This window comes from Eptatretus burgeri, chromosome 5, assembly GCF_056783735.1.
Source record: "Eptatretus burgeri isolate ZD-2024b chromosome 5, Ebu_testis_v1, whole genome shotgun sequence".
Classification (NCBI taxonomy): Eukaryota; Metazoa; Chordata; class Myxini; order Myxiniformes; family Myxinidae; genus Eptatretus; species Eptatretus burgeri.
In genome coordinates, this window is record NC_140965.1 from 55,287,626 (window position 1) to 55,307,584 (window position 19,959).

The 19,959-nt window shown below is 44.1% G+C and overlaps 1 pseudogene across 1 annotated transcript in view; it reads right to left on the reverse strand.

Moving 5' to 3' along the window:
* LOC147026467 (uncharacterized) overlaps positions 1 to 19,959 on the reverse strand; it is a 143,026-nt pseudogene that overhangs the window by 88,243 nt on the left and 34,824 nt on the right. The window lies entirely within an intron of this gene.

Below are 19,959 nucleotides of genomic sequence, written 5' to 3' on the forward strand. Positions count from 1 at the left end.
GTTGATTATAAGGAATAGAATAAGGATTATTTTAGTCTTAGTTTGAAGTCAATTAAACCATTTTTGACGAAGTTATGAGCGAAAAACGATTTTGACCTTTTCGTGACCTGACCTTGACCTTTGACCGATTTGGACCCAAAAGTTAATGGGGTCGTCCGAGGTTCATTACCCACCAGTGGATACAATTTGACAGTGTTTGAGCCGTCCGTTTTCCCGTAAAGTTCTATTTTCGTAACCAGGTTTTACCTTTAATGGAAAATTTGTAATTTTGACCGATGACCATGACCCCCAAAACTTCGGACACTACCGATCTTCGCAAATATGCATTTTTCACTGTAGGAATGGGTAGGATTATAAGTGACAAATAGAATAAGGTTCACTATAAGCTTAGTTTGAAGTAAATCAGATCATTTTTGACAAAGTTATGAGCGAAAAATGATTTTGATCTTTTCGTGACCTTGACCTTTGATCCAATTGGACCCAAAAGTTAATGGGGTTGTCCAAGGTTCATTGCCCACCTGTGGATTAAATTTGATAGTGTTTGCTAAAGCCGTTTTGCCATAAAGTTGCTAACAGACAAATAGACAAACAAACAGACAAACAAACCGGACGATTACAATATCCCGCTCCCTCCCTCCGGGGGGCGGGATAATAAACGTTGGAGAAAGGTAAAAGGGAAAAGGTATATAAAGAAATAAATAAAAGTTTGGTGGCATATATAAAGGTAAATAAATAATTTCTTGCTTTTAAAATAAATAAATAATTTCTTCCTGGAAGGCAATTCCGACAGAAGGCAATCTTCTATCATTCCACAAATCTCGCAACAAGCATGCGTGTGTCCACTCTGAGAAGAAGCAGAAAACAACATCTGGCCAAGTTCACGAATTAACTTTCAAAATTGCCTCCTTCCTCACATACCTGGTGGCATCTTGTTAGGTCTATTTCTGGAGTATACTCCCCCTCCATCCCTTCCCTCACTTCAAATGGAACCACAGCTAGCTCTGCTAGTGAGGCCAAAGTCACATTTGCTCTACGGCGAGAATACGGCGGCCGGACGCCCTCTGAATTGACAGAAACGTGCGGCTGCCGCAGAGTTTCTGCGGTGGCCTCAGAGTGGCCCTACGCCGTTCGGCTATCTTTTACAGGCCGTAGGGTCGCCGTGGAATTATAACGCGGAGTTATAACTTTTTTCATTTCTACATTCGCCGTAGCAATTCGACAAGGCGAAACAAAAGAACTGGTAAAAAAAAATTAAAAAATAAAAAAATAACCCACTCGTTACCGTCCGTCTGGCTGCACGTTTGCCTTAGGGACCCCTGCGGTCGATTGCGGTCGCCTTGAGTCTGCCTTGAAAATTCTATGGCCGCCGCAGGAACGCCCCAAGGTCACCGTGCGACATCAAATCAAAGACCGTACGGCACCCCCACGTTTTCGGTCTGCACAATTTCTAAATACACCGTGCGGTTGCCCGAAAAATAAAAACATATGTGACTGCTACATTGTGTGACCGTGGAAATACTGCGGCCGCCCTATAATTGCTAGTGGCCGTAGATTTTGTAGACCCCACGGCCGCCGTGGCAAATGTGACTTAGGCCTGAGAAGGCAGAATGCTTCCATTCGGTGTTTGCTTCAAAATCAGGGGTCGGTCAGGGGTCGGCGACCTGCATCTGCAGACCCATATGCGGCTCTTTAAGGACTTGTATGCGGCTCTTGAACCTGATCGATTGAACTCCCTTTTTCCCATTATCAATTTTGAGACAAATCTTTGTGAGTGTTGTGAAAGGATAAAATAATCCTAAAGAACTTTGGCAATGATAAACAGGAAAATACGTACATCCGATTACCGGCAATTTCTGTGAGCACAACTTACACGTAATTATTTACCACACATTGTCTGCTATGCGGCCATTTCGGCCATCTTGTTTACAGTAGCAGAACCTCAACCTTCAGCCTCAGTTTCAATTTTGAAACCCCATTCTAAAAAGATAGGGAAGCCCTGATCCTGATCATCACATCGCTAGTGTCGTAAGAATCCCAATATTGAGCGACATATCTAAACAACAAGCTCGATGTTGTTTTTATAACGTTTGATAACTCCCCCTTTGGAGCGTGTGATGTCACCATAATTCTCACAGCAGGAGAAGAAACGGCAAATTTGTCTTTTATTTATCAACTAGCAAATTCAACCCGTCACTTCGCTGACGGGAATATTAAGGGGGAAGGAGGGGAGAAAGAGGGAGAGGAGGGATAGAGGAGGGAGGGGAAGGATATGGGAGGGAGAGAGGAGGGAGGGATGGAAGGGATGGAGAGAGGAGGGAGGTAGAGAGAAGGGAGGGAAGGGAGTGAAGGAAGGGAGAGAGGGGAGAGGGGTCGGAGAAAGAGGGATAGGGTTGGGGGGGGGGAGAGACAGAGAGGGAGAGGGGTGAGAGAGATTGGAGGGCAGGAGAGGAGGGGGATTCCGGCAGATGTAACATCCAAGTTTAACGGCACACACATTGACCAATCACCTGGCCTGTGAAATATCGGGATGACAGTTTATAGCTGGATCAGGATTCAAACCCAAGTTAGAAAGTTGAAAGCAAGCATACATACCTCTCGGCTATCCTGCTGCGATGTTAATGAAACATTTCAATTTTTTTTATTTGTATTTATCTATGCCGATGTGATAGTTCGTATAATGAAATAAGATCGTACAAAAATGGGAAATGTAGTGTAAAATAAATTTTCAGCAAGCAAGTAACTGCCCAATACACCACAGAACAATGCCGGGCCAACGCAGGTGAGTGGCCCCTGAACATTGTTCAAGTCGATCAATATACAGTATTCAGTGAAGTGCGAATATTGTAGAACGCTCACCAAGTGGCTTAAACACTCCAACAAAATGGTCGATCAGGAACGGCTGGCTTGGCAAGCGATTAGTGATTGCCGCTCCGTCATATTAAACACGTACTTCCCGAAGAGGCCCAAAATATCAAACTATGTCCGAATTAGACAAATAAACACTTATTTTTTTAGCAGTCAGAACTACTGCTAAGTTCAGTTCTGGAGCTTTAATTTTATAATTCGGCTTGGTTTAAAAGATTCTCGAGGTTATGGCATGTGCAGAAATGAAATATAGCCATGAACGCTGGCATCTGCGGGCGTTTATAAGCATTGCAATGTATCCAGTGATTCGTAGGTATGATGATCAGGCATTCGACTTTATCCTGAGTGAGGAAGGTGAAAAAATTTTTTATATCGTTAAGAAATCATTGCGGCCTGTTCCAAGACAAGGTATGGTTAAGTAGGCAAAAAAAAGGCGAATTAAGACCCCAGTAAGGTAACCGAAGATGCCCCTGGAGAGAGAGAGCAAAGTGGCCGAGGATGTGCCTGATAAAGGATATAATTAAATAAGGCCGTTAACTATCTTCAAAAGAGGTGTTTTAATCCACCCAAACACACAATTTTCACTCATGCACTCCCTTGGAGTTCCCTTAGTATCCATGCCAGGTTTCTGGCTGCTTGGTTTCATGGTTTTAGCGTTATGGAGGAGACACGCGTGCGCATGTACGCACGCAAAGTTCGCCTTACTTTGCCTCGTACTGTATTCGGCAATTAATACGGGTATGTGTTGCCTATAACATGTATTCTTACAACATTTAGACATACAAAGTATCCAACAATATCGCTTCTTAGACAACGTGTCCATCACTTTGGGAAAGATTTGACCCCGATTGTTTGGCCATGACAGAGCACAATAACACTAATTTTCTACTTCATCAATCGTGAATCGACTTTCCTTTGCCCTCCACTTCTACTCCAATATTGTCACAGAATCATATGTGTGCACAAATTGCTGATGTCACGAAACACCTTCTATAATTATATTGCATTGTGGGATACTGTTACGGATCAATAATATTTACCGCATGATTGGAAATGTTGTTAAGGTATATTATGTTGGAAAGGCAACAAGTTAAATAAGTACCGTGGTTACTGTGCAACAAGACACCCGTGCAGATGGCTGCATGCAAATGTGGTGCTCATCAGAGTCCAAGAATCTCAGCATTACATTGAGCTACGCTGTGTTTTGGCTGATAATGTTCACATGGCTGGACAAATCACTTTGTACAATGCAGTGTTTTGATTGTATTCTTTGTACCAGTCTGTTTCTCTTTAATGTATGAGTACAGCTTGAACACACACACACACACACACACACACAAAACACACACACACACACACACACACACACACACACACACACACACACACACACACACAAAACACACACACACACACACACACACACACACACACACACACACACACACACACACACACACACACACACACACACACACACAGCCGTGTGGCTGCTAGGTGCATCATTGGTTAGGGACGTGGCTATGCTACTGATGTAGTGCCCCTATTACCAGTTCACTGGTGTTAATTTTGCTGACCTCAGGATAAGAGGCTGAGTCAACCCCATCTGGTGTTAATTCAGTGACCGACAGGGCTTGAACTCAGGACCTGAGGGTCCCAAGCCAGCCACCCTAACTGCTAAGCCAATGCCAGGCTTATGGAGAAAGAATTATGATGGGATATGCTGCTCCAGGCCATGGATAAGCATCTGCACAGACAAGGAATGCAGACACCTCGATGCCAGGACTCTGAGTGACCTCGTGGAAGACACAATATAAGGAAGAAAAGAGAAAGGGAAAGGGGAGGGAACACGATGTAATCAGAGAGAAGCTACAGCTGAGAGAGAAGCTCACAGCTGGGTGCATGACACGTCCAAAATGCATGTGGCCAAGTTCATTAAAAAACAAAAACAACCCTTAGTAGCAATGTGGGTGCTGAGAGGGTTGCACACTCACCATGACTGAGAGTGTTGCATGTGACCACAAACTCAACTTTTGAACTAGCTGCATCTTTGCGGATGCTGGTAGATTTTATCTGCTGGCTGGTTGAGTTTTTGAGGAACCACACAATCCTGCTGGGGTTACAGAGCCGAAATTCAAGCAGACAACTTTATCCTGCTGGAGTCACAGGGCAGACATCAAAGCAGAAGAATCCTCTCTGAGCATATCGAAAAAGCAAAAAGCAAGTTCTTCATCCTCATTCCTTGGCATTGCTGAACGCGAAATGGTCCTTGACAGCGAGTAGTGGTCACAGATTCATATGCTTGCTTCGGTGGTACGAAGATCACTCTCTGAGGACTCTCAACGTGACTAGCCAGTCCGACATCACTTCGTGTGCACTCGTGCACTTATCGGGGCAACAGAGCCTGCTTCAAACATGATCACGTCACTCCCTGTGCACTTATTGGGGCAACAAAGCCTGCGTTGAACGTGAACACAACTGACTGACACCACCCAGGCAAAAATAGCATTCCTTTCCTGGAGTAATTCTCTGCAGACTACTGTAGTAGGACAAGTTTCCAACTCTTGTATATGAGAGTACTACTCTCATATACTATAGTTCTAACTGTAGCATTTTTTCCTTGACAACACTACATATCATGACGGGTTTTTTTTCTACAGGGTACATGAGATAGGTTGCCGACTTCAAAGTCGTGAGTTTTAAAAGCATTGAACCTGGCATGTGTAACGTTGGAGAGTTTTAAAAGCACTGAAACCTGCCAAGTGTAACATTGAGGAGTTTTAAAAGCATTGAGCGTTTCTTTTGGAATCATTGTGATGGAATCTTATTAAATGGTATTTGTGTTTGAAAGGTAGACTGTCGGGTTTAAATCATTACTTATTAAATATCCTTCTGTTTCGTATGCTGGTTTCACTTGTTAAACATTAGATGGGACACAATTGTCTGAAAAGCTATTCTGCAGTGCTAGCCCTCCGGGTAACCGGGGTACTCACTTCGGTGCATGGAGGCAGCACGTCACAATAGATACTGCATCCATGTTTTGAGATAGTCGTGCTACAAAGTCTTGTTACATCGAATTGGGGGTATCCATAGCTACATTGTATTAAGAATAGTATGGACCGTATGATCTCGTAGGTCACATTTACTCATGTAACAACGATTTATCCAGGGGTAAATCACATTGTAAAATGTGCACTGAGGCAGTGAGTGTCACCTTTAAGACAGTATGGAGTAAGGTAATTGTGTAAAACCTCCTGTCAGGCTAGACCAGGTAAGGACTTGCGGCATTTAAAACGAAAGCCACAAAGAAAGAACATCGTGCTTTTAAAGGCAACATTACGGACTGTTTGGACCAGCGCACCAGGGGCAATGGTGGAGAGGTCTTTTGTAGAGCCCTGGCTGAGGGAGGAACACTTTTTTGAAGGCCGGCTCCATAGGGCGGAATGTCTTGAACGAAGGCACTCTGCAAGATTAGTGGGCGGATAATGAGGGAGACTGGCCATGTGTGAGAGCGGTTGCAAAGTTTACGAAGGCCGTAATCATGCTGTGCATGGCAGTTGAAGCCGGACCTTTAGAGGCAGCATCCCTATCCTCATTGCGATAACACTTTGCTTCATCATTGTGCAGAGCAGGAGAACTGTGCTGGAAACATGGATGCTGCCTCCCATTCCCTCACATTCACCTTGACGACCTCATCGCCATCCTCCCACACTGTGCCACGCCAGCATGCACAGGCCATATTTCAATTGTTTTGACAAGAGAGCTAAAATGTGCTTTTGCAAGCCCCCTAGAATACTGTGGTTCAACTAATTGGTTGACCAATAGTAAGCAAGTTTTGGCATACAAAATCCAAACTAAACATCTTGCAGCCCTACAATTTCACAGGGTCAATGAGAAGAATAGCAGCTTTCTTGTCATATCAAAATTTATACCACGTCCGGTTAAATCTGGGGGTCAATGTTAGGATGAAGCTGTTGATCCGACCATGGCCCTTAAATTTTCATGCAATTTGTAACTTTTTGGTGGCCATTTTGAATTTCAGGATGGGTGATATCGTATGTAATTTGAACAAAATATTACTTACATTGATTTTGAAGTGTTAACAACAATGAAAAACCTATCATTTTGCTTTCAAAATTGAGGTAAAATACTTTCATTGAAACTAACCAAGTGAAAAATAGTGGCAAAACATTGGCCATTTTGAAATCCAAGATGGCTGCCGTCTGCCACACTTCCAAAAATGGCAACATGCATTTTCATGTACTTAGGTACCAAGATAATAAGACCAAGATAATGAATTAAAATAGGTGGCACCTTCTCATCATGAAAATCCTACAGGTGTCCACTTGCCCCCCCTCCCCCCCCACTATTTATAACGTAAATAAATTGAGGCAAAGAGACATTTCAAACATGTAATGAGAAAGGATATAGTTTTGTGTGTTTCATGCCTTGAAGAATATCACAAATTTCTGAATCATACTGTGTATGATTTTCCTGTTTTTTTGCTATCTTATGTTGTCACTGATTTATTGAAAAGGTAACACATTTACATTCTCTTTCCTTGTTTCAACATCACTATTTCTCAGCAACTGCATACAAAAGTGCATTCGGAAATGAATAGTTTTATGCATGTTCAACAAAATTCTGCTTTCACAAAATTCCAACAATTTAAATTAAAGGGCACGTGGCATGTATTTTCGACTTTTGTTTTCTTTTTAAGGAAATCAATTGGCGTATATGTATTATGAAGTCATTGAAAAGCCATTGTTTGCACTTTTGTTTTTCTACAAAAGGATGGATGATGGAAGAGCAAGGTTAAATTGACAGTGGGGTAGTGGGGCAACAATTAGGGACAACTGACAAGGGGATAAGGATATATAATGTTGTGGGGATGTGGTGGGGGTTGAAGGGGGTAACGTCGTATACATAAATACATGCATACATTTGGGAGCATGCGCTTTCACAGCCCTTCACTCCATCCATTTTCCACTGGTTCGGGAGCCTCCGTCTGGCCATCCCCCAGGCAGATGCCTGGCCCATCCCAATCTCTTATGGATAGGACATTGCACGCACGCACCTGAGGGGACTGCCTCAGGTTAACCCGAGGAGACCACCGTCTGATGGACGACACCTCAGCACCACCCTCAACACACACTACAGTGTGTCTTGCGGAGTGAAGTGAGTGCAAATCCTGCCACCAACCTCCTGGGGAAGGTGACCAACTGCAGGAGGACGTCCGCAGATTCAGTTGGCAACAGATATGGATGGTCGCTGGCTCATAAGGAGCTCCTCTGCCCTTTGGCAGGTTTTGTATTTAATCCTGTTGAGTGTCCATGTCCATACACCCTCCACAACAGGAGAACCTGGTGGGGGGGGGGAGCCGGTTTAGTCGCCAACACTCGACCATGGACAGGTTAATACGGGGTTTCATGATACCCGTAGGAAGTCAATTTCGATGATGCATTTCTAAATTGGTGACTATAACGTACTGCAGTTATTTCATTATTAAATGTTCAGTTTAAGAGTATGGTATTTGTGTATAAGTATCACAACATGTCAAAGTACACTACCCGTCTAAAGTTTTAGAACACCCACATTTTTCCAGTTTTTACTGTAATTTAAGCAGTTTAATGATTCAATGTACTCTGAAATTAAAGCATAGAACAAATAAACAATTGCAGATAAAAAAGAAATCATGGAATCGTTTTGTTGAACAAAATTTAATCTAAATTTTTGACTCATCAAAGTAGCCACCTTTTGCAGATATAACAGCTGAACATACTCGTGGGATTCTATCTACAATGGAAATCAAATATTGTTCGGAAAGTTCTTCCCAACACTGTTGCAGAAGTTCCCACAAATGGGTTGCACTTGTCGGTTGCTTTGCTTTCACCCTTCTGTCCAGTTCATCCCAAACCAGCTCGATAGGGTTTAAGTCTGGAGACTGTGCTGGCCGCTCCATGATTTGAAGCCTTCTGTCTTGTTCTTTTCTTCTAAAGTAGTTCTGACATAGCCTGGAAGTATGTTTTGGGTCGTTATCTTGCTGTAGAATGAACCCCTGATCAACTAGGCGTAGACCAGAGGGTATTGCATGGTGCTGCAAAATGCTGTGGTAGCCCTTGTGGTTCAGGGTGCCAGTCACTGACTCTGGATCCAGCAAAAGAACCACAGATCATTACGCTTCCTCCTCCATGTTTGACAGTTGGTGTCACACACTGAGGAACCATCCTTTCGCCTACTCGATGGCGTACAAAAACTCTGCATGATTAACGAAAGATTTCAAATTTTGATTCATCAGTCCATAAGACCTTCTTCCAGTTTTCAGTAGTCTACTGGTGGTGCTTTTTGCCCAGGCAAGCCTCTTTTTCTTATTTTGCCATCTTAGAAATGGCTTTCTTACTGACACTCAACCTGTCAAACCTGCAGCTTGAAGCCTTCTCTTCACAGTTGAAACTGAGACTTCCTTACTTCGACCAGTGTTAAGCTGTGCTTGAAGCTGCTGTCCTGTGAGCCACCCATCATGCAAGCTGTTGACTCTCAGAAACTTGTCTTCTGATTGTGTTGTGGCTTTGGGTCTGCCAGACCTCTTCCTGTCAGAGTTTCCTCCAGTTTCCAAGTGCCTTTTGATGGTGTAGGAAACTGTACTCACTGACACCTTAGCTCTTTGCAATTTCTCTAAAGGAAAGACCTACACTTTTAAGGGTTATAATGGTCTGTCTGTCTTCCTTTGTTAATTGTCTTTTTCTCACCATTATGATAGTATTATACTACTTCCTGCAGTGCAATATTGCCCAAATAATGCTTCAGAGGGTGGAACAACACAGTCTGTTCCAACACTGCTGTTATACAGACAGAGGGGTTGTAACTAATCAACAAAAGTTGGGACACCTGTAGGAATTGCTTGCATCAACTTTCAAGGATTATTTTACTTCCATTGCTGCAGAACAGCTGCAGTTGCTAACCCATTACTTGTTCCCTGAAAAAGGCATTTTTTAACAACTCTGAAATTAACATTATTTTTCAGTTTTTGGTAACCTAAACTTTTTTTTAACCTCTGGCAGTTTACCGCTTAGCTTTGTACCATTTCAGGTTATTCACTGCACTTGAACTGCTTAAATTTGAATAAAAACTGAAAAATGGGGGTGTTATAAAACTTTTGACCGGTAGTGTATGTCTCGACAGATTTAATTGTGATCCTTCTAACATCTGTTATCTTTTCAATAAATGTTTCTTTTGAAGTCAAACAAGGTCTTGAGGCTGCTAAGTCAGGAATTAACATCACTGCAGGAGGTGGAAAAACCATTACATCTCATTAATGGAGCTGTTTGTCACGTGGCTTCGTTCATGCACACTGGGGCTGTTATAAAACAACAGAGTGAAAAGAACTTAAGATCAGTGGATGATAAAGAGCTGGAGAACGCCCGCAGATGAGGTTGAGAGAAGTAATTTGAAAAGGAAAATGCAGATCGAATTGCTCCCTGAAGTTTTGGCAGAAACTGAAGCTCCCTGAAAAAAACTGAAGAGGAGTTTTGCTTATGCCTCGGTGCTGCTGGATGTCCGGAGCCTGTAGATTGAGCTACTATGTCGCACCTCATCGAACAAGCTGCTTCCACTCCTTCCTCGGTCGATGTGCAGAACGATTAGTCGCCCCTCCCCACCCCCACCACCCGTCAGGACTGGAACCAAACTATTACTCGACTCTGACAGGTTCTACCGCAGGGTTTACCGATCATCTTTGTTGCAAGTTTCCCAGTTCGTCCGAGTATTTGTCGAGTGAATGGCTAAGGTCAACGGTTAAGCTGAACGAGCGATTTTGCGCACGTGGGAATCATAACTATGATCTGTATCTTATAAATTGTTATCATACAGCTCCGAACATCGATTATTTAATTGCTGTAAATATGTGCTTTTCTCTCCTTCAATCTTCTCCCCCCCCCCCAATTTATTGAATGTCATTTTCATTAAATTGTGTCAGCTAGTTCATCTGTAGTTCTGTCAGTAATTGAAATATGATTACTGACAGAACTACAGAGTTCATCATTTGGCGATTAACCACTGATTGGTTGAAAAGCACGACTGAGGGAAATTGGTAACCTTAGCTCACAGGAGGCTTTATTAAAACCACTGCCAGATAGTCCAAGACACTGCTCGGGCTTCCATCCTGTGTAGACGGCCGATCCGGATACAGCGTCAGATTCTCATTAGAGCTATCTTTACACCAAAAGCCGAAGTAAAGATCGATTCAGCTTTCCTAGCAGACGGCATATGGTCTCTTTCGATGATCCGTTGCTAAATTGGTGACCGTGCGGGTGGAGGAAATAGACCTCAAGTCCACTCGGTGGTCGAGCATAACATTGGTTAATCACAATTAGGATCGGGACACTGGTCAAAATCCGGTGACAGTTACAATATATATGCATTGCCTTCAGAAAGTATTCACACCTTTTCACTTTTTCACATTTTGTTGCATTTATAGCCCAAATTAAAAATGGATTAAATAGAGATATTTTTTGTCACTGATCTACACATTCTACCCCATAATATTGTTGCAAATTTGGAAACCATTATCACACTCATCATTCAGGTCCTTTAGCTCAGCTATCTTGGTAAGTACGTGTTCCATAGATAGCTCGCCTTCCATTGTTTAATGGGTAAATCTGTGTAAATGCACTGTGATTTTTTTAATAGTTAGGTCAGAACAACAACGAAGAACCCTCCCGTCCCGTGATTCAACATTCAACAGCATCCCGTGATTCAACAGCTGAATCAGCAGCGTAAACGGGAATGACGGTTGGGACGGGTCGTCATGAGATTCAGCAAGGTAAACAGCCCCCACCCGCAGTTGCGGGGGGCGGCGCACAAGGGCGCATGAGTCACGCCGAAGCAAATTGAGGCAGGGCGGAGAGGAATAAGAAAGGGACCCTCTGCTTGGCTCGCCGGAGTTGTTGGTTCTTGCCGGGGGGGTTGTTCTTCAGGTGGCTGTTGCTCCGCTTCGTGGTCTGGTTCGGCTGGCTCTTCTTGGTTCATGGAGCTCTTCGTGGTCTGCTTGGTTCCAGACTTGGTGCGACTTCTTGGCCTCATCTTGGTCGGTGGTTCTTCGGGGAAGCGAAGCATCGGGTCGGGAAGGATTTATTTATTTGTTCTATGCCTCGTCTCACCAGCACGTGGTCCGGAGCGCGAGGGGATCCGCCGGAGCTCGGAGATTGGATCTAGCTTGCCCATGCTGGTGCCCGGTCTGAACAGCTCAAAGACCACACGAGGTGGAAAGGTCCCAGACAGACCCTGGGCTTCAGCTCATCTGTCCCTCCGAGCTGAAGTTCGTATTAAAGGCATCAGCCACCATTTCTTGGGTGTGTGTGTGTGTGTGTGTGTGTGTGTGTGTGTGTGTGTGTGTGTGTGTGTGTGTGTGTGTGTGTGTGTGTGTGTGTGTGTGTGTGTGTGTGTCCGTGGGCCCGTCTAACAAGTAGAGAACTGTTAAGTGCTTTGTGTGCTGTAAATGATTGCATTGCATTTCGTAAAGTCGGTTTAAATCTGCTCTTATGTGTTCCCTAGTTCCCCATTATTATTAATAAATACCCCCATTGTTGAATGTAACAGCTCGTTCTGTGTTTCTTTCATTAGCTTGACATGACGCGTGTTTGAGGATTGGTGTTCATAACTTGTTCATTTGGTCCGGCTCGACTTTGGTAATTCCGCTCGGTTACGCCGGATCCGAGTCGGCGATAGCGACTCGATTCGGAAAAAGTCGGCCGAGGGTGAACTTCCCTGGTTATCGCACCACGTGGGTACTTAGGTAAATTGAAGTTGGCAATCGACCCGACCCCACGTGGCCTATCCATTGGTGAAGATCGGTCCGATAGGGGACCCGTCAGTTCCGGAGTTATCCGGGGTGACGACCTTTACATTCCGGGCGATCGGTCGAGCCGGCTCGCGGCTCCATCTGGCAGTCGTGCTCACGGTCGACCCCTCGGCATAGTAACAATATCAATGGATTTTATTTTTCAGAAATTTTTACAAGTTAATTCAACATTAAAAGCTGAAAAATCATGAGTCAATAAGTATTCAACTCCTTTGCTATGACACTCCAAATTGAGCTCAGTTGCATCCAGTTTCCTTTAATCATCCCTGAGATGTCTCCATAACTTGATTGGAGTCCACCTGGGACTAATTCAATTGAATGGACATTATTTAGAAAGAAACACACCTTTCGATATAAGGTCCCACAGTTGAAGGTGCATGTCAAAGCAGAAACTCCACTATTATATGAAGTCCAACAAACTGTCCATAAATGGAATTGTGAGGAGGCACAGATCTTGGGAATGATGTAAAATAAACATGGGGCAGTACCCCTGGACGTTCACCTGGTAACAGCTAGATAAAATAACCAGGGAACAACCAGTAGGCATGGATGACGCACAAACTATGTGATGGAGAAGAAAGTAAATAACTATGGATCTTCTTAATGCCATGAACAAACTTTGGTACATCATGGGTGATAAGGATTGTGGTCAAGCTTCATCGAAATTGTGTGTGTAGTTTCTGAGAAGAAAGCAAATACCTCTTTAAGGGGGGCAACCCCCCCCACCCCGTCGACTCCCTTCGACCCCGATTTTTTAAATGCCATGAACAATCTTTCATACATCATGGGCGATGAAGTTTGTACTCAAGTCTCATTGAAATTGTGTGTGTAGTTTCTGAGAAGAAAGCAAACACCTATTTTGGGAGGCAACACCCCCATAGACCCCTCTGACCTCAAAATATTTATTGACATGAACAAACTTTGGTACATCATGGGTGATGAAGGTTGTGGTCAAGTTTCATCAGAATTGCATGTGGAGTTTCTGAGAAGTTGAAAGTATTTGTGGACGGACGGACGGACTGACGGACTGTTGGACAAACGACACACCATCCCTCCAGCTCCCTGGAACTATGTTCCAGGTGAGCTAATAATTAATAGTGTTGAAAGTTCCCAAGAGCACAGTGAAAAGGAAAGAATGTGGAACCACCAAAACTCCTCCTAAAGCTGGCCGTCTGACAAAACTGAAAAACCAGGGAAGAAGGACCCTGTTCAGGGTGGTGTCCAAGTACCCAATGACCGCTCTGACAGAACTACAGAGTTGCTTGGCTGAGATGTGAGAACCTGCTGGAAGGACAACAGTCTCTGCAGCACTTCACAAATCTAGGCTTTCTGGAAGAGTGGCCAGACGGAAGCCACTCCTGAGAAAAAGGCACATGACAGCACGCCTGGAGTTTGCAAAAAGGCACGGGAAAGACTCTGAGAGCATGAGTCAAAAGATTATGTGGTCTGATGAGACAAAAATTGAACTCTTTGGCCTGAATGCAAAGCGAGACGTCTGGCAGAAACTGAGCACAGCTCATAACCCATCTAATACCATCCCTACTGTGAAGCAAAGTGGTGGCAGCATCATGCTATGGGGATGCTTTTCAGCGGTAAGGTCTGGGAGACTTGTTAGGATCGAGGGAACAATGAATGGAGCCAAATAGCAAATCCTTGAGGAGAACCTGCTTCAGAGTGCAAAAGACCTTCGACTGAGGCGAAGACTTACGTTCCAACAGGACAATGACCCCAAACATACAGGCAAAGCAAACCTGGAATGGCTTCAGATCAAGAACCTGGAAGTGCTTGAGTAGCCCAGCCCAAACACAGACTTGAATCCCAATGAGAATCGGTGGAAAGACTTGAAGATTGCTGTTTACCGACACTCCCCATACAACTTGACAGAGCTTGAGCAAATCAGCAAGGAAGAATGGGAGAAAATCCCCAAATCCAGTTGTGCAAAACTGATACAGACATACCCAAGAAGACTCGAAGCTGTAATCACCGCCAAAGGTGCTTCAACAAAGTCTTGACTTGGGGGTGGGGGTTGAATACTTATTGACGCAAGATATTTCAGCTTTTCATTTTGAATTAGTTTGTAAACATTTCGAAAAAACATGTTTTCACTTTGTCATCGGGTGTTTTGTGCAGATCGGTGACAAAAAAAATTAAATTTAACCCGTTTTAAATTCAGGCTGTAACAGGGATCTGTCAGAGTAAATTATTTGGTAAACGTGACGCTGAGGCAGCAGTACATGTAATTTATAGATGGGGTAGACAAATTAATTATGTATTATGCAAAACCCCATTTGTCGGTGGGGCTAGGTGAGGACTTCCCATCACAGAGGAACACGTGTCATGTGTGCAACTAGGCTGATTACAATCTCTTTGGCATGTTTGTGCCAGCCATGGTGGTGTAGTGGGCTGTGGAACCCAAAAGAAAAGATATATATTAATTTTTATTGGGGTCGCCCAGTGGGTAGGACGGCTCAGAGGAGGACTCTGCCCAGGAGGAAGAGGAGACATCAATTGAGCAGAGAGAAACCAAGAGAGGCTCGTGTGCAAGAAGGTCGAGCAAGTGGTCCACAGAGGAGTTCGTGGGGGAGATGTTCTTGTGGTCTATGGTAACTTTGGGATCGACCCAAGCTGGTATCACCCTGCCCTTGGAGCGGAGAAGGAGCCACCATGCCTTTTGAGAGGGGAAGAAAGAGCTCAGCACTCGGAGGAGGAAGAAGTGCTGACCAGGAAGCCTCGTTGGGGAAAAGGACAAATACGACCACGTGGCTGGGTTGAAGGCCGACTCATCAATGGCCCTGCTCGTGGCTGTTTGACTTCGTCTCTGGACACCATCGTCACCGGCTCTCGTTTCACTCCTGGTTTCTAAAGTGAACTGCAATGAGTCATGCGTCCACGCTGTGCATTGTAAAAACAAAGGGAAGTCCCGTTTACTTTATTATTTTGTTGTATAAGTTTGATCTGTGGCACCCAGTGGGGCATTTTATTTCTCCTTCTTGTGTATAAGTTTGTGTATTCCCATTCTCCTTTTTGTGTCTTTTGACTCGCTTGGTTTGCTCCGTTTGTTGTAACGTCTCGTCGACCCTGTTAACGGGAACTTGGATGCGACAATATCTGTGTGTAGAGTCATGAAATCACCAGTCATTTACATTACTTCGAGCTTAAGTCTGCAGCAGAATGAGTAGCTGCTTTTACTTCAATGGTAAGAGGTGGAATTGCTATTGCAGAGTTATCACAAAAAGATCCCATATCCCAACGATATTTGTCTCTTTCATCGGTTCATAATTAGTGAATGTTGATAGCTTCATCATGTCTTCAGAGCATCATAGTGTTCTTGTACTCACCATCTGTCATTATAGGACAGCCATTGTTACCTCTGCCACCGAAGGTGAAGGAGGTTATGTTTTCACCCCTTTCCGTCTGTCTGTCTGTCTGTCTGTCTGTCTGTGTACAGGATATATCAAAAAGTTGGGGATGGATCCGGATGAAATTTTGTGGGCAGGTTGTGTGTGACAAGGATGAACTGATTAGATTTTGGTGAAGATCCGGATCTGGATCAGACGACTACAATTTTTAAGCGATTCTTCACCATTAAGAGATAGGGCTAAAAAAAAAACCATGTAGCACGATATCTCAAAAATTGTGGACGGATTCAGATGAAACTTGGTGGACAAGTTGGGAGGGTGCAAGGAAGAATTGATTCGATTTTGGTGAAGATCCGAATGCGGATCTGGATACGAGATTAATTTAATTTTAAAAGTGATTCTTCACCGTTGAGAGATAGGGTCAAAACGATATACTGTATAGCACAATATCTCAAAAATATATTGGGCCCAATATGTTCTCATGGATCAGGCATTACGTGGTGGAGGTATGTGCTCTACCGAGTGCCCTTATAGTTTTCCTACGTTTTGTGTGTTTCATACGTATTTTTGATTGCTAGGCTTTTTCACTGGTGTTGCATAGGACGTAAACTTAGTGTTGTAAATGCAAACCCCCTAATTACATTAATTCTTATGAGAAAAAATTCCCTGCTGTCCGTCTTTTCGTGACAAGTCCAACTTTTATTGAACATATATTGGATGTTTTGCAAAAAACTCCTCCATATCGTTTTTGGCCATATCTCTCAACGGTAAAGAATCACTTTTAATATTCTTGGATCCGGATCTGGATCTTCACCAAAATGTTTTCATTTCGTCGTTGTTACACACCAAACCTGACCATCAAATTTAGTCCCAATCCATCCACAACTTTTTGTGATATCCTGTTCACAGACAGACAAACAAATAGACAGGGTTGAAAACATAACATCTGCCTACCTTAGGTGGCCGAGGTAGAAATATTAAGGAAATCAAAAGGGAAGGTTCGGGTGTCTTGTTGGATGTGTTGCAAAGACAAATCGATTTGATTTTGGTGAAGATCCGAATCTGGATCTGGATACGAGAATTTTTTTTAATTTTTAAGTGATCGTTCACCATTGAGAGATAGGGCCAAAACGAGACAGTACTGTATAGCATGATGTTTCAAAAATATAATGGGCCCGATATGTTATCGTGGATCAGGCATTATGTGGTGGAGGTATGTATGCGCTCCACCGAGTGCCCTTCTAGTTTGGCTTGTTTTCAGTAAACTTCAGAAAAACTATTGCCATGGTAAAATTCCATAAGAATTTTTTTTCATGAATTTAAACTTAAAAATAACATTACTCCATTGAAAAAATATTCACAAGGTGATTCAAATCGATGCTCAAAAGTGAGCTATTCCATGACACATGTCCTTTAAGATTTATTTGACGATCTCACTGCTTTACATTTAATGAAGGCCTAAGGCTGGTGTTGACTTAACGGTTAAGGTGACCGGCTTAAGATACTGGGATCTTGAGTTCAAGCCCCCGTCGTACCGTTAAATAACACCAGGTGGGTTGACTCAGTCTGTCCTTCCGAGGTTGGCAAAATAAGTACAGCACAAGCTTACTGCAAACTGGGGGCATTGCATCAGCGGCACAGCCGCACCTCCAGAAAATTATACAGCCAAACAGCCACAGGCTGCATGTGAATAAGTAAAATAATGAAGGCCTCATTTGTGAAGTCACTTCAGTACGTGCAAAACAGCTGGTGATGACACTAAGGTAAGAATAAACGCTCACCCTGGCTTTAAGGATAGTGGGTCTGGGATCCACCGTTCCCTGCATCTTCCGCAGCGCCGGGATGACAAAAAGGTTGCAGGTCACAGTTGCAGACACAGGGTTACCTGTAGAACAGCAACATGAAAAAAAATAAAAAATAAAAAAAAAAATAAAACTTTTTTTTTTTTTTTTTTTTTTTGTATACCTTGGTCGAGGCTCGTATGAGAGCTAACACACAACTCACAGCAAGGAGGCATGAGACAAGAGGGGCGGGAGTGGAAGGGACAAAACATTGGGGAACAGACACAGGTGAACTGTGGAAGGGAGAGGGATGGGGATGGGACGGGGAACATGGCGAGGGGAAGATGGACATTAAAGGGACTTTCAGGAAGGAAAGCAGGAGAATTGAAGGAAGTGGGCTTGGGTGGATTATCGGGGGTAGAAAAGATCGAGGATTTGGATGGGGGAAGATAAGAGGTGGTGGTGAACAGCTGTTTTGAAAGCCTGAAGGGAAGAATGGGAAAGAATAGAGTGAGGAAGTTTATTCCAAAGGCGGGGAAAAAAGAGGAATGAAAGAGTGAAGATGAGCAGTGATTCGTGATTTTGGTAGTTTTACCAGAAGGGGGTTGTTGGCGGACCTTGAGCGCCCTGTGGAAATGTGGTTGGGACAAATCGCAGAGAGAGCAGGGGGGCAAGGCTGGAGAGGAGTCGGTAGAAGACAGAAAGACCACCGACCAACCTGCGGTGATTGAGTGAGAGGCCCAAAGACTCAGCTTCATTGCGGGAGATGCCAATGATCTTAAAAGCCCTGGTTTCGACAGCGTGAAGTCGAGAAAGGTGGGAGGCAGGAGCACCAGCCCAGAGGGGAGAGCAGTACTCCATCAGGCTACGGACAAAAGCTTTGTAAGTAGTCAGGAGCTCAAGAGGGCCGAGGAAGGACTTTGCACGACGGAGGATTCCCAGTCGGCGACTGGCTTTTGAGGCAAGGTTGGAAATGTGACTTTCCCAGGAAAGGTCATGGCAGATAGTGAGACCCAGAAGCTTGAAAGAAAAGACTTCTTCCAGAGGATTGTTGAGAAAGTGGATGGGGGGGTTTTGTAAACGGTCCTTTCGAAGAGACATAGTGAGAGTGTGAGATTTGTCTGGATTGAAAGACATGTTCCACGTGTTGGACCAGTTTGTGATTTTATCCAGATCTGCAGTGAGCGAAGAAGCTGCTGCTTGCCGGTCTGAGGGATGACAGATGGTATGGCAGAGGGTTGAGTCATCGGCAAAGAGAAATAGAGGATTTTCCAGAGAGTCCGAGAGATCATTGATGAAAACCAGAAAAAGAACAGGGCCCAGAACGCTACCTTGAGGAACTCCAGCCTGCACAGGAAGAGGGGATGAAAGAACTCCATTTAGGGCCACACGTTGACTGCGACAGGAGAGGAAGTCTGCGAGCCATGAGTGGAGATGGCCTTGAATACCATGGGCAGAGAGTTTGGTGAGTAGGGCAGGGTGCCAGACTGTGTCAAAAGCACGTGATATGTCCAGGGATACGGCTCGGATTTCCTGTCTGGCATTGAGGACCTCCATCCATTGATGGGAGAGCAGTAGCAGCATATCTAGGGTAGAGTGACCTGGTCTGAAACCAAATTGATGATTGGAAATCAAGCCATTGGAGAAGAGGAAGGATTTCATGTCTGAAGCGATGATGGATTCCATAACCTTGCTGATGATTGGGAGAAGGCTGATTGGTCTATAGTTACAGGGATCTGTTTTTGCACCTTTTTTATGCAGGGCAGTGATGTTAGCAGATTTCCAAGCAGATGGCAGATGACCTTGGGAAAATGAGAGGGTGAATAGAACAGAGAGAGGATGAGCAAGAGCAGAAGAGCAGGCTTTGAGGACACGTGGGCTGATGCCGTCTGGACCGGTTGCAGAATCTGACTCGAGGTTTGAAAGCAAGCTCTCCACCTTGTCAGGAGAAAAGGATACAGAGTCCAGGGACAGTTGGGTGCGACTGGGTAAAGTGGGTAGAGATAGTGATGGGTTTGGGACACAAGATTTAGCTGCAAACACCGAGTTTAGACATTCAGCTTTATCACGTGTGGAATCAGCAGTGCGGCCATTT